Raw genomic sequence first — 6,000 nt, forward strand, 5'->3', positions numbered from 1 at the left:
TCCAGTGCATTCCTCCCTGCTTCAGTTGGCAGAGGCTGTTTTGCATTCACCCTACACCCGCTGACAAAACAGCCCCCGAGGTCAGGAATCAGATGGACATAGTAATATCTGGGCCAGCAGTGCCGAGTGGTTTAAGCCACATGAACAAGTGCACCCCGAAGGCTCCCCAACCATTTTACATTTTATATAAGCATCTGTATTCTTACCTAGTATTCATTCATTCAACAAATATTATAGGAAGCCGCCTCTACACTAGTTATTTAAGATGGTATGTCTTTGAACAAAGAAATAGGGTCCAGGATTTGTGTAGGTCTTAATCAGCAATTAAAAGATATGCCATATTTCACAGAACCAGCTTTTTCTGAGACAAATGGAAAATTCATTCAGGGACACACAGGACTAACTATAATTATGATGCAGCTAGATCCTCATTCTATGTCTGGGCTTCAAAAGTTTTATTTTTCAAAGCGTAATTATAATAATTTATCTAAGTGACAAAATAGATGGGTTTTGGCTTTATAATCAAACCACAGAAAAGGGCTTATGAATAGAGAGGTACGAATGCATTAAGCCCTGGCCTTAGTAGATGAGAAAACATTCAACTAGAACAGTGCCAGCCAGAGATTACCAAGAATTTCTGTTCCTAGTTGAAGAAACTGATGCTTGTGATATTCCTTATCTTGTCCCAGTCATCAGGTTTGAGGAAAATTTGAAAATTTCCTTCAGTTTCATTCAACTTTCTTTTTTTAGTGTGGTGGTCCCTGATCCACAAGCTGAAATGGACAAAATATTTTTGCCATGTGGAACTGTAAGTGCAATTACTTCTTTATTTCGTAAATTGCCCAGTCTCGGGTATGTCTTTATCAGCAGCCTGAAAACAGACTAATACATCCATCTTCACTCAGAATAGTTATAAAATAGTCTTTGTCATAAGTCATGTGTTTTTAAATCTGGAGTCTATAAATTTGCGGGATCCTTCAAATCCTGTGATAACATGCATATTCTATAACACGTGTTTTTTCAACTCTCTGAAGCCCGAGCTTATTCTGAATGGCTGGATGCTCATGTTCACCTCAGGATTTCTGATGTTATGAGACTAGCTGACCGCCAAAAATGGCAGCATCGTTTCCCTCAAGGATCCATAAGAGGGATTTTTCTCTTTCAAAGGCGTTTCTACAATACTTGAGTTTGAGAAACCCTCTTGTAATAAAGAGCGTAGAAGACCTGGGTCTAAAAACGTGATCTAGTCCTGGATCCATCATTCTCTCCTCTGGTGGGTTATTTTACCTCTAGTGATCATTTTGGATATTAAATAAATTAAAATATAAAATACAATGTGTGCTGTAAATTATGAGGTTATGTAGAATTGTAAACATCCCTTGTAATCCAGTCCCAGCACTGCAGAATGACATGTTCTGGAGCTCTTAATTGCAATGTGCCATGTGTGTGTGTGCATGTGTGTGCTTGTGTATGAGTGCAGATTTTTAAAAGTCAAAGGAAACTCAGTGTCTAATAAAACCATAACCATGGAAGTTCATTCCTTTCCTTTGGCAAAACAAACAAGCACCACCTATTTTGTGCATTGCGTATGAATCAGTTTATATAAACTGGGATTGTTATTTTGTAAAAGATAATTCATTAATTTAGGAATCCAAATGAAAATGAGTTCAAGCAGCTGGTGGGGATGGAGGGTGTGGAGTGAAGAACTGATTCTCTCTCTCTTCTCTGTTCTTACAGGATCTTGATTCTGGCTCCTGGCCTAGGGCACTGAGCATGTCAGAACCACTGGGGAAAAAGATGATTACTCTATCAAATTGAGTGTAAAGTCAATCAACAATATATCATTAAAATAAAAATGCAGCTTCTAAATGTAATTTAGCTCCCCAATGATGGGTTCATGTTGGAAGCACAGAAAATCTCATCTAAAATGCCTGGAAGGTTCCTAGCCAGAGGCAGAAAAGAGGCCCATCATTAAGAGCAATAGAAATCTTTAAGAAGTCATGCAAGAAGGATGTTGAATGAGCTCCCCTCCCCCCCATCTTGTGAATATTCTAGTCTTTGCTAATAGAGTAGGAATCATTGCCTTCTTCACAAGGTATTTAAGCATACTTGTTTCAAAACAATGTATGAATGAGAGATAATGAGACTATGACAGAATCTGTATCTCAAAATGAGTTTGACTCTGAAAGTAATGTCTCACTGATGCTGAAACACATAAAGGCATTTTGAAATGGCTTTCTGAGCTTGTTTATAAATAATCCAGGCTTTATAAAAAATGTCATAAGAAATACAGGCTTAATTATTTATTTAAACCCTATCTTTAACTAGCAGAAAAGGCCTAGGACTAACCCCCTTTGTTCAACTCTGAATGATTTCAGACAATTCTCAACTCTGTTCTCAACTCTGAACTGTTTGTTCTCCACTGAATGATTTGGACAATTTCAAAAACTCAAATTCACCCTCAAAGAGCAGGAATTTGCCAGCAGTGAGAAGAATGTGCCTGTCTTTGAAAGAACGTTTTTGTTTACCACTATATGCCTAGTGCCCAGCTCATATTATTTGTTAAATAAATGGCCATACTTGCTTATAATGGTTTGGGTGTGCGCTTTAGGCCAAGTGTGACTAGCAAAACGCTTGATTTTTTTCACAAAATGCAGATATTTATAGTTTGAAATAAAAATTTTCCACCAAATGGAAAGATATACATTAATTCCAGTGATGCTGTTGTTGTACAGGATGTTTGGAAAATCATTTTGTTGGGATTTTTTTTTAACAAGTTCTATGGGGCATTACCAGCCCACAGGAAGGTCTCAGGCATTTTGTGTCACACTGCAAATGACTCCAAACAGGAGGCCCAAATGATCCACTGGGCTGTGCACCATTTTAGGGGAAAGAGCCTGGTATATGGAAAGGACTCTGAATTGAGAGAAGACTGAGGGCCATTTGGTAACAGGAGTCCGTTCATTAACAATGAAATAAATATTTCCAATCCTGAGGCACATGCCAGCCTAGAGAAGCATTTGAAAAAGAGCAGTCAGCCAACAGTGCTTACAAGGGACTTATGAGTTACTCAGGTGACCAGGGAGGCAGGTAAACATATTACTCCAGAAGAGATGATAAATGCTACCCCCCAAGTTGCTGCGGAACACAGAGGACAGAGGCAGGAATTCCAGAGGAAACACGACAGACCTCAGGGAGGTGCTGGCATTGGAGCTGAATCATAAAGAATGGATAAGATTTTAGTGAGCAAAAAGGGAAAAATAGCACAGCATGTAGAAAAGAAGGGAAGAATGTATTTAATGAGTTTCTTGTCTTCCATTTAATAGACACTTACTCAGTATATCTGATGTGCCAAGTCCATGGATCAGAAAACCATGCCACCATTTTGTGAGAGGTTCATAGTCTAGATTGGTTTCTCAACCTTGGCACTGCTGACACTTGGGTCTGAGGCGTTCCTTGTTGTGGGGCTTGTGCAACATATCATTCAATATTCAGCAATGTATCTGGCCTCTTTTCATTAGATGCAAGTGGAAGCTGCCAAATAGTCACAACAGAAAATGTCTCCATACATTGTCAAATGTCCTTCAGAGAGCAAAATCTCCCCTAGTTAAGAATTGCTGCTCTAGGAAACAAGAGAGAAGTCAACAAAAATGCAATGCACGGTGATGACTGTCCTGATGGAGGAAAACAGGGATCCCAGAGAAAAAGCTTCCCCCCACCCCAACTCCAAACCACCCCATGCAACCTGAGGACCCAGAGGATGCCAGAGGGAAGAGCAATATGATGTGAGTCTTGAAGGCTCAATGGAGGTTATACAACTTAAATTTCAGGTCAACATATTGTGTTTAGCATAATAATGAGCCACTTATATGCAGGTGTCTGATAAGCACTTGAAATCTGGTTTGTTGCCAGAGAGGAAGGTAAGAGACTACAAGTGAAAATTTGGAAGCCATTCAAACAGAAATGGAAGTGTAAGGCATGAGTTTTAGTGAAATTAGAAGAGAATGTCCAGTAAGAAGAGGAAAGAGAAGAGAAAATGGAAAAGACCCAGAAAGGTTACATCAAGGGAAATGCTGAAGAAAAGGCCAGAGGGGGAGAATTTTAACAGTAAAAGCAGCTGGATGTTTGGGTGTGAGAAACACTGAGAAGAAGCCTCTGGATTTTGTCATGTAGAGGACATTTGAGGACCTTACCCAGAACTCTCAGAAGCAAAGTGCCAAGGGGTGTAATAAGTAGGAGATGGTGAGGAAAAGACAGCCCAAACACCGGAGTAAAAGGGGAGGGGGCGAAAGGGGGTGCTGTTAAGGGGCGTCAGAGTTTTAAAACTGTGTTTAGAGGTTGAGTGAGATGACTCATACCTGTAATCCCAGCAGTTTGGGAGGCAGAGGTGGGAGGATTGCTTGCATCCAAGAGTTCGAGACCAGCCTGGGCAACATGGTAAATCCCCATCTCTACAAAAAAAATACAAAAATTAGCTGGGCACAGCGGTGCATGCCTGTAGTCTCAGCTACTCAGGAGGCTGAGGAAGGAGGATTGCCTGAGCCTGGGAGATTGAGGCTACAGTGAGCCGAGATCACACTACTCACTCCAGCCTAAGCAACAGAGCAAGAGACCCTGTCTCAAAAAAAAAAGAAAAAAGTACTTAAGAGAGAAAATACATAAAGATGTTTTTAAGCCAAAGGAAAAGAACAGGAAGAAAGGAAGATTCAAGGGAAAGAAATATGGTTTGTGGAGCAGGATCTTTGAGGACTCAGAAACAAGACAAAGAATAGAGACATTTTCCTTAAAAGGGAAGACAGAGAAACTTCTGCTTCAGGGTAAGATGTACAAGTCACGGTAGGGCAATGCCCCTATTATGACAACTACAAAAAGGTGAATAAATTATAAAATCGTATTTTTAAAGCAGAACTATGGGACAATAGGAAATGGATGAACCAAAATTTCAGATGTAGGGAAACCATTCTGAGTTGAAATGATGGTGGCCTCCGTTTTTCCCCTGGGACATGTTCTATGTCTGGGTGAGGGCTAAGGATCAGAACATGCAGAGGGCTCCTGTTGGGAGAACGGAGAACCGGCAAAGCTTCTAGCAGCAAATAAGGCTGGTGTGACCAACTGGAAATGAGAGAGGTCTCAGTATATCTGCTGAGCTCTGGAACTATGTGGGAGATGGGGGAGCCAGGCCACAGTCTCTAAACAATAAAGTGAGTTCTCCTGCATTTTCTCGGTACTTAAAAAATAAAACCTACCGGGGGTTTACCTCAAACACAAGGCAGGTCTTCCCTGAAGATGTCTGTCAGATTTTGAAAGACATATAAAGAGGTTTGATGGTTTTAAAGTATGTTCACAAATTTGCTTAGACTTTCCCCTTCAGTAGAGCTAATTCCCCTCACCTTGAGAGTGGACTCTACTTAGTGACTCACTTCTGATCAATAGGAATTTCTGATGGCAGAAAATATGGACAGTGACCACTGAACCTAAGTCATAAACACATTATGATTTGCTGTCTCTCTCGAATCACTCATGCTTGAATCACTCATGATTAATCACCAGGTCATCAAGACACATAAGAAATCACCGAGAAGCTCATGGTGAGGAAATGAGGCCTTTGGCCAGCAGCAAAAAAAGACAAAAGGCCCCAGCCCACTACGATAGGACCAAACTTGGAAACAGGTCTTCCAGTCCCAGTCCAGTCTTCATTCTGTGGTATCTGCAGCCAACAGCTTGAGTGAAACCTCATGAGACACCTACAGCCAAATTCACCCACCTAAGCTATTCCCAAATTCTTGACACACAGAAACCATGACAAAATGAGTATTTGCTGTTTTGAGCTTCTAAACTTCAGGTGATTTGTTGTGCAGAAACAGACACCAACACAGGTGTGAAGTTTGAGAGCTAAGCTAAAAACCTCTGAAGGGCAGAACTAAATCTTTTGCAGTCTTTCAGGACTGAGATAGAAACCCAATGGGCTTGGGTCAAAAGGCTGGAAGAGCCATGAACTAG

Source organism: Macaca fascicularis, chromosome 3 (genome assembly GCF_037993035.2).
Source record: "Macaca fascicularis isolate 582-1 chromosome 3, T2T-MFA8v1.1".
Taxonomy (NCBI): Eukaryota; Metazoa; Chordata; class Mammalia; order Primates; family Cercopithecidae; genus Macaca; species Macaca fascicularis.